The following is a 9,024-nucleotide window of genomic DNA, read 5'->3' on the forward strand; positions in this document are numbered from 1 at the left end:
TTCGGTAATGCATTAGCAATCTGCCCAATCTGATTCTCTAAGGTCTTGATAAGAATAGCTTGGCTCTTGCACATGAGCCTCGGATCCTCCAATTCAAATTTTTCATTAGCTTGTGGTAACTCTTGAAGTTGAAGTTGTTGCCTAGGGGCATATTACGGTTGCTGAAACCTAAGAGGGTTATACTGCTTTGCTGTGTATGGCCGATAAGATTGTTGTACCGCATTCTGATAGTGGTTGGAGCTTGCTGCTGTGATCTTTGAAAGTTGCTCACAAATTGAGCTGATTCGCTAGAAATAGCACACTGTTCAGTTTCATATGCCCCCGCACAAAGTTCACAAAAACTAGTGATTTGATTAACTCCATAATTAGCCAAAGAGTCCACTTTCATCGTCAAAGCTTGAAGTTGAGCAGCTGTAGCAATAGATGTATCCACTTCCAGAATTCCTGCTACTTTGCCTTGCAACATTCTATGTGTAGGATTCTAGTATTCATTAGCTGCCATTAGCTCAATCAACTCATAAGCTTCATTAGAGCTTTTGGCCCATAAGGCTCCACCAGACGCTGCATCGAGTATAGGTCTAGACTGAGCGCCCAAACTATTATAGAAACAATTTATAATCATCCAATCAGGCATGCCATGGTGTGGGCACTTCCTTAGCATCTCCTTATATCGATCCCAAGCCTCACACAGAGATTCTCCATTTTGCTGTGCAAACTGAGTAAGAGCATTCCTGATTGCAGCTGGTTCCTCAACTGTGCAAACTGAGTAAGAGATTCTCCATTTTATAATTATGTTTGACTGAATATCATTGATCTTAGGCTGAGAATAGTCCATCAAAGCCTTAGGAATTTCTGCTTGATCTCCCATCTCTATTAAAGCTGGTTCCTCAACTTTCTCTTCGTCCTCAAAGACTTCCCTTCGAACCACTGCAGTTTCTTCCTTGGCTTGATCCAGAGTTCTCTTACGAGCCCGTGAACGCGTATGCATACACGCTCGCTAGAGTACCTGAAACACGACAAGAAAAAGAGTAGGTAAGTAACAATGTCCGAGCCAATGAACTTTAACGATCACTGATGACAAACACATAAACAAAAAGCAACACCCAATCCCCGGCAGCGGCGCCAAAAACTTGTTAGTCGCTAAGCACGCGCTAATAATTCACGCAAGTATATGCGATCACAAGTAATATAAAATTATTTCTAGTTCATTCCCACAGGGACTGGTTTGATTAACTTTGTGATTTATACACTTATACAACAATGATATGGCTATTATTCAATGCTAAGACGAATAATAATTTGGGTTTTGACTATACTATGATTAACTATTGAGAATTATACTAGAGAACATTAACTAAGAGATTAAAGAGATTTGAATAATATATGACACAAATATGGGATTCTAACTTCATTAAATACTTCATTCAATAGCCTTTTCGTTCTTAACCTTAGCATATAATGGTGATGACACTAACGCCAACTTTCATTGTACGAATACCATACTATCAGACATTTACAAAAGAGATAGAAGCTGAAGAGACACCAATTATATTGAGACCCTATATGTCTATAAAATTTGATAACATAACGGCTTAATGCACAAGTTATCTATCGTGATTACATAGGGCAAGTAAGATGGTTAAAATTACCTACGAATCATGCATAACAAATACATGAACCTATGCTATCATGGAAAGTTCTAAAGCCTTAAATTCATTTTCGCATTATTAAGGATTAACATACTATCTTATAAGATTGCGACGCTCATAAGACAAATAAGCACAACCAATAATAGGTTATCATACAATCACCACACACTAAGGCATTGAAGCAAATTAACTAAAGAAATCCATAAATAAATCCGCTAGAACCCCACGATAACGATTAGCCCATAATCGGACTCATCATCAACGTAGGTTCTGATGAAAGCATGGTATAATAAATGTAGTCTTTATACTGAATAAATAATAAACCAAGTATGAAACAAGAGTATGGGTTCACGAATAAGAAAACTAGCATCCAAAGTTGTTAGGTCACACAAACACTGTAGAGGGGGTGAATATAGTGAATAGTACAATCAAATCGAACTTTAATAACTCAAGTAACAGAAAACAAACTTTATTGAAATAATAAACTCTGTTACAGTATGGAACTGTTACCTCTCAGTGATGAACAAATATCACGAGAGCTGCTAGGGTTACAATGAATAATCTTCTCGAATATGATAACACTTATAGTGTAAACCCTATGTTTGTGTTTATATACAACACAGTTACAAGATAATCGCTAATTGATATGGAATATAATTCCGCTTCCTAAAATATATCAATCAGATATCTTTTCTTCCAAGTATTCTATTCTTCATAGAATTCCTTCTTCATGCATATCTCTTCTTATGTTTGTCTCGATCTTCTTTCCTTTAATCAGCTGTTGTCCTTATCTGAACGTCCTTCAGTACTTAAGTTTCGATATCCATCTTCTGATGATTATCTCCTGATAATATAAGTATTGATATCCTTAAGTCCTGACTTCTAGTAAGTACTGATTTATCCTGTTTAAGTAAGATCTGAAAACTAAACATAAATCATATTAGCCATGACATTATCAAATATATCTAACAATCTCCCCCAACTTGTAAATTAGCATAATATACAAGTTTAACAGATATTTGATGATGTCAAAAACATTAAGTACAGATGCATGAGAACTAGACTAGATAACTACAACTTACAGTCCTTAAAGCTTTACCAGTCTTTAACTTCTGATAATAACTCCAGTCTGTATTCACATCAGAATTTAAGCAGTTGTAGATCTTGACTTGGCTTCATCTTCTTATCTCTCTGATGTCAGGAGTTGTTCTGAGATAGTTCTTCAACAAACATCTCTCAGCATATCTGAGTTCATCAATCATCCTCCTTTTAGCATCTTTAAGTTCTGCAGTATCTTCACCAATTTGAAAGATTGCAGCCCTGAGATCATTAATTCTAGATTTTCTTATATCCTGATCCAGTCTGATCAAATATGCCTTATCAGACTCAAGATTGAATTCCACTGCCCTGTAACCAGAAAGGTAGTTATAATTTTGGCAGTGTTGGGCTTCATTTCAACTATATCACCCTTATGATCTCTGTACTTTGGAAGATATGTGATGTCAGACTTAATAGAATAAACCCTTTTCTGTCTCTGAATCTGATTCTTCAAATAGTTTGCAACACTTTCTGTTATTTTGTCTTTCACTTGAAGTAAGAATAATACGTGCTCCAGTTCTTCAAAATACTTCAATGGAATGGCATTTTCCCTTATATGATAAACCCTACCATCTATCATGAAGTACAACAAGATGTGTTCTTTCAAGTAGGTATGGTAAACCATTTGTACAGATTCCAGTTGATTCAATCTCTCAGGAGTTGCTCCAATACCTGGTTCACTTAAGGAAGTTGGATCATTGGTAGTGTTATGTATTCTTCTTTCATCAGCACTTCCCAATCCAGTTTTATCTCTTGCTTCCTTTCCAGTAACCACTCGTGCTTCAAAACCACTTGCAGTAGTCTTTAAAGGTTGAGTCTGTTTTGTTTTAGTGAATCCTGGTAGGAGTGTCTTTGATTTATCTTCTGATATCAAGTTAACTTGAGCTATGTCAGAGGTTACTTGCTTCTTTGAAATATCAGAACTTACTATCTCTTGACTCTGAACAACTTGAGCCATGTCAGAGGTTGTCTTAAAAACTTTTCTTGAAGTCAGAGCAAGATCATCATCTTCATCAGTAATTTCTTCATTCACAGGAGACACATAAACCTTGATAGGTTCACCAACTTTCTCTTTGCCCTTGGACCTTGGATCTATCTGCAGTTGTGATTTAGCCATGGTTGCTTCAGGATTTATCCTTTCTTATATCACAATGCCTTTGAGTTTTGGAAGTGTCTTTTTACCAGAAGCTTCAGATTTAGATTTGACTTTTCCTGATTTAAGTCTGGCTTCTTCTTCCATTAAACTCTCCAGAAGCTTCAGATTTAGATTTGACTTTTCCTGATTTCATCAGAACTTATCCTTTTACCAATAGCAGAACTAATTCTTTTGCCAGCATCAGAACTTATCCTTTTACCAGTAGCAGAACTAATTCTTTTGCCAGCATCAGAACTTGTCATGTGACTTGTGATTTCAGCTTTTCTTGATGAGAAACCTCTACCTTGACTATGACCTTTACCCATTCCAAAGTTTCCATGGTCATCTTTTTCATCATCTTTCCCCTTCAGTGTCTTATCAGTTTTGCATTTGGACTTAATTACTTTCTCCCCCTTTTTGGCATCAGCAGGTAAGAGAAGAGAGACAAGCAATTCCACTGAGGCTTGGATTTCATTAAGTTGAGATTGCTGAGAAGCTTGATTTTTCAAAATATCATCAATCTGAGATTGTTGTTTCTATTTAGTCTTCTAAATATAAGCAACTCTGTCAAAGGTAGGTTGGAAGAATTTTTTCTTATCAATCTTCTGAACTTGTTCTTGCTTCATTAATTCTTCCTGAATTTTATGTATCTCTGCATGAGTAGTTGAATGGAGACCTTGTAAATGTTTAGTACTCAATGCAGTGACTGTAAGCTGTGTTTTGAAATCATCAGTAATTAACATCTCATCAGCTTTTGTCAAGTGCTCAGCAAGATTCTTTGCAGATGGAACACAGGTAACTAAGTTCCATTCCTTAGTCCACTCCTGTCCTGCAGGAGTTTCACTCCAAGGCACTGGTGCTTCTTTGATGACAAACTTCTTAACTAGTTCAGATTTAAGAACAGTTTGATGAGGTGCATGTCCTGAAGAACCTGCTTCATCAGCATCTGCATTTGGAGCAGCATCACCAGTATCTCCAGCATTTGCAGCATCAGAACTTACATAATCAGTATCTTCTGATAAAATAACAGTATGAGAAGCAATTGAGGCTTCAGCATCATCCTCTAATTGCTGATCTGGTTCCAAGTTCTGATCAACAGCCATATCCTGATGCTCACCTATATTCTGATCATCAGCATCTAGATGCAGAGAAGGTGTAGTAGATAGTTCTGGAGTTTGAGCAGCATCAGTAACAGGTGTTGTTGATGGATGAGTTGTTGTTGGAGCTTCTAAGTAAAGCACTTCAGGCACAACCAAGTTCTGGATATCAATTTCAGCACTTGTGCCTGGATCAACAGGAGATACAGTCTGGTGAACAGGAGATACAGATGGTGTGCTAGCCATTTCAGTAGCTGCTTCATTAGTTGGAGTTAATGGAGAAGCAGGGGCTTGAGCAGATTCCTTTTCTTGTGAGATCAGAGATTCCTGTTCTCCTTCCTTAGGTGTTGCTTCCTCATCATCTGAAACTGGCCTTTTTGCTCTTTGTTTCTTGTATCTCTTTGAAGATGGGGATTCCTTGGGAGGTTCAGCAGAAGTCATTCTTCTAAGCCTTTTGAGAAGCTTAGATCCCCCAATTCCAGAATCCTTCTGAGAAGGAACTTTCTCAGCTTCTTTTATAACAGGGTCTGATGTAGAAACATGTTCCTCACTATCAGACTCATCTCTCAAAACAATCCTCCTTCTCTTCTGAGGTGTTTGATAAGTGGTATTTTATACCACTTAGAGCGTATTAAAATGGCTTAAATTGGTGTCTTGAAATCAAGTATTTTGTGTATTTGATGCGTTTTTCTAGTGTTTATACATTTCAGGGTTTTAGTTGCATTTCGGGGGAGGAATCATCAAGAATAAGCCTTGGCATGTGTTCACCATTGCGAGAGGAAAGAAATGGGCAGATTACGGCGAAGAAATGGAACAAAATCAGAATTTTTCCAGTAGAGGTCTGAGCGCCCGCTCAGCATTGCTGAGCGGCCGCGCAGCAAGCTGAACGCCCGCTCAGCTAGGCTGAGCGACCGCGCAGGGTCGGGAAAAAAGATAAATTATTTTAGGACTTCTACTTCTGTTTGGTTTCCACTTCTATGTAATCTGAGTTTTATGGGACTATTATATAAGTAGATTTGAGACGTTTTCACAAGTGTGGATTGAAGAAGATTGTGTTTTTACGCAAGGAGCGAAAGGAGATAAGGAAGAAGACCGATTTAGCACATCGCAACGAAGAGGAAGCATATCTTCTTGTGATTCTTGTTTCGTTGTAACGTTGGATGCTAGTTTTCTTGCTTTGAACTTATCTACTCTTGTGACGTATCTGTTTTAATATAATTAGTTTAGTTATTATTTTTTTGTGTTTGTTTATCATGATTTCATATGAACCCATGATGACGATAAGTGCTATTGTGGGCTAATCGTGATCATGGGGTTGCAACGGATTTATTATGGAATTCTTTAGTTAATTGTTTAATACTTTAGTATGTGATGATTGCATGATATCTAGTATTGGTTGTGCGTATTCGTCTTATGTGCATCGCGAACATATAAGATAGGGTATTAATCTCTTGTGAAGCGACGGTGGATCTTGAGATTTAGAACTTGCCATGCTAGCATAGGTTCATGTACGTTGTGCATGATTAGTGGGTAACTCTAACAGTTTTATTTGCCCCATGTAATCAAAAGGGAATAACTTGTGCTTAAATCGTTGTGTTGTCAATTTCTGTAGACATATGGGAACTCAACATAATTGATGACTATTCAACTTCTATCTTAATTGTGGATGCTTGGTAGAATGGTATTAGTACAATGAAAGTTGGCTTTTATCAGTTTCGTGTTATTCGATTAATATCATCACTGTCACATGCTAAAGGTAATAACAATGGCTATAGAAGGAAGTAATAATGAAGTTGTGATCTCATGAGTGTTTTATTATTGATAAATTGAAGTGTTAGTTAAGTGATTAATTAAGTAGTTAATTATAGTTAATATTTAATCAACAATTTTAAGTGTTAGTATCTTAACATTGAGAAGTAATCATACATTGGTGAGTGAGTTTAATTAGACAATAATTTAGTCTGAGTCTCTGAGGGAACGAACTAGAAAGTATTATATATTACTTGCGAACGCGTATACTTGCGTGAATATTAGCACGTGTTTTCGCCCTAACAAGTTTTTGGCGCCGCTGCCGGGGACTCGGCGTATTTGTTTAGTTTATGTACTTACCATCATTGGTCATTAGGACTCAGTGATTAGGACGTAGTAGTTACTTATTTTTTCCGGTTGTGTTTCAGGTACTTTAGCAAGCGTTTATGCAAACTCGTTCTCGTGCTCGCAAGATGACTTTAGATACAGCTGAGGAGACAGACGAAGTTCTTGATATTCCGGAGAAGTTAGATTTTTAGGATTCGGATTCAGGAACTGAGCAGAAAGAACCAGTAAACATGGGAGATCGTATTGTTCAAGCTGATCCAGCTCTTATAGATTTTTCTCGGCCTAAAATTGATGACATTCAGTCAAGCATCCTTCATCCGTCTATTCAAGCTAACACCTTTGAAATCATGCCGGGTACTATTCAGATGGTGCAGAATTCTGTTTCTTTTGGAGGAGCGGCAACTGAAGACCCCAACATGCACATAAGGAATTTTGTCGAGATCTGCAGCACTTTTAAGTATAATGGCGTGACTGATGAGGCTATCAAGTTGAGGCTTTTCCCATTCTCACTGAGGGACAAGGCTAAAGACTGGTTACATTCTGAACCAGCTGGGTCCATCACTACATGGCAAGATCTTGTGCAAAAGTTTCTGGTGAAGTTTTATCCGATGGCAAAGACTGCTGCTATGAGGAGTGCTCTTACTCAGTTTGCGCAGCAACCTACAGAATCTATGTGCGAGGCTTGGGAACGCTACAAGGAAATGTTGAGAAAATGTTCACATCATGGAATGCCGGATTGGATGGTGATCACTGGTTTCTATAATGGTTTGGGGGCTCAATCTCGGCCCATGCTCGATGCAGCAGCTGGAGGCGCCTTATGGGCTAAAAGCTATACTGAGGCGTATAATCTTATAGAGACGATGGCTGCAAATGAGCATCAAAACCCAACTCAGAGGATGACGTCAGGCAAGGTAGCAGGTATTCTGGAAGTTGATGCAGCCACCGCTATTGCAGCCCAGCTCCAAGCGCTATCAATGAAGGTTGATTATCTGGCTACGTATGGAGTTAATCAAATAGCTATGGTTTGTGAGCTTTGTGCAGGTTCTCATGCTACAGATCAGTGTTCTCTTGTCAACGAATCTGTTCAGTATGTGAATAATTATCAGCGACAACAGCAGCCTGTGCCAGCGACCTATCATCCTAACAACAGAAATCATCCAAATTTCAGCTGGGGGAATAATCAGAATGCTATTCAGCCACCATATCAGCAAGGAGTGAGTAAATAGTTTAACCCACCTGGATTCCAGCAACCACAGCAGTATGCTACAAGGCAATCATATCCTCAACAGGGAAGTGCAGCTGCACCTACTAGTGCTGATTTTGAGGAACTTAAGCTGTTGTGCAAGAGTCAGGCAGTTTCTATCAAGACCTTGGAAAATCAAATCAGTCAATTAGCCAATGCAGTGCTCAATCGTCAACCTGGCACTCTTCCCAGTGACACGGAAGTACCAGGCATGAAGGAAGCTAAAGAGCAAGTCAAGGTTATTACCTTAAGGTCTGGAAAAGTAGCTGATGCTGAAAAGGCAAAAGAAGTAGAAGCTGAAATTAGAGGTGAAGAATCTAAGCAAAAGGAGAAAGCGGCGGAACCAAGGAAGACTACTGTTGAACACACTCTGCCTGAGGCTAATACAGGGGAGAAACAGCTCTATCCTCCACCACCTTTTCCTAAGAGATTGCAGCAACAAAAGCTGGATAGACAGTTCGGGAAGTTTTTGGAGGTGTTCAAGAAACTTCACATCAATATACCTTTCGCTGAGGCTCTGGAATAAATGCCCAGTTATGCGAAGTTTATGAAGACTATTCTTTCAAGGAAGGTGAAACTGGATGACCTTGAAACCGTTGCTCTCACGGAAGAATGCAGCGCTGTTCTGCAGCAAAAGTTACCACCAAAACTGAAAGATCCATGAAGCTTCACCATTCCTTGCACCATTGGCAATCTGACTTTTGA

General features: G+C 38.6%; 2 non-coding genes across 2 annotated transcripts; one reads left to right on the forward strand and one right to left on the reverse strand.

The window, feature by feature from the left end:
* Window positions 1-632: 632 nt before the first annotated feature.
* LOC141675680 (small nucleolar RNA R71) lies at window positions 633-739 on the forward strand. Its single transcript, XR_012556321.1, has one exon. It is a non-coding gene; the product is annotated as a small nucleolar RNA R71 (small nucleolar RNA).
* Window positions 740-7,699: 6,960 nt separating this feature from the next.
* On the reverse strand, window positions 7,700-7,806 carry LOC141675899 (small nucleolar RNA R71). The gene has a single exon (XR_012556526.1). It is a non-coding gene; the product is annotated as a small nucleolar RNA R71 (small nucleolar RNA).
* Window positions 7,807-9,024: the final 1,218 nt, after the last annotated feature.

Source organism: Apium graveolens, chromosome 7 (genome assembly GCF_009905375.1).
Source record: "Apium graveolens cultivar Ventura chromosome 7, ASM990537v1, whole genome shotgun sequence".
NCBI classification, from domain to species: domain Eukaryota; kingdom Viridiplantae; phylum Streptophyta; class Magnoliopsida; order Apiales; family Apiaceae; genus Apium; species Apium graveolens.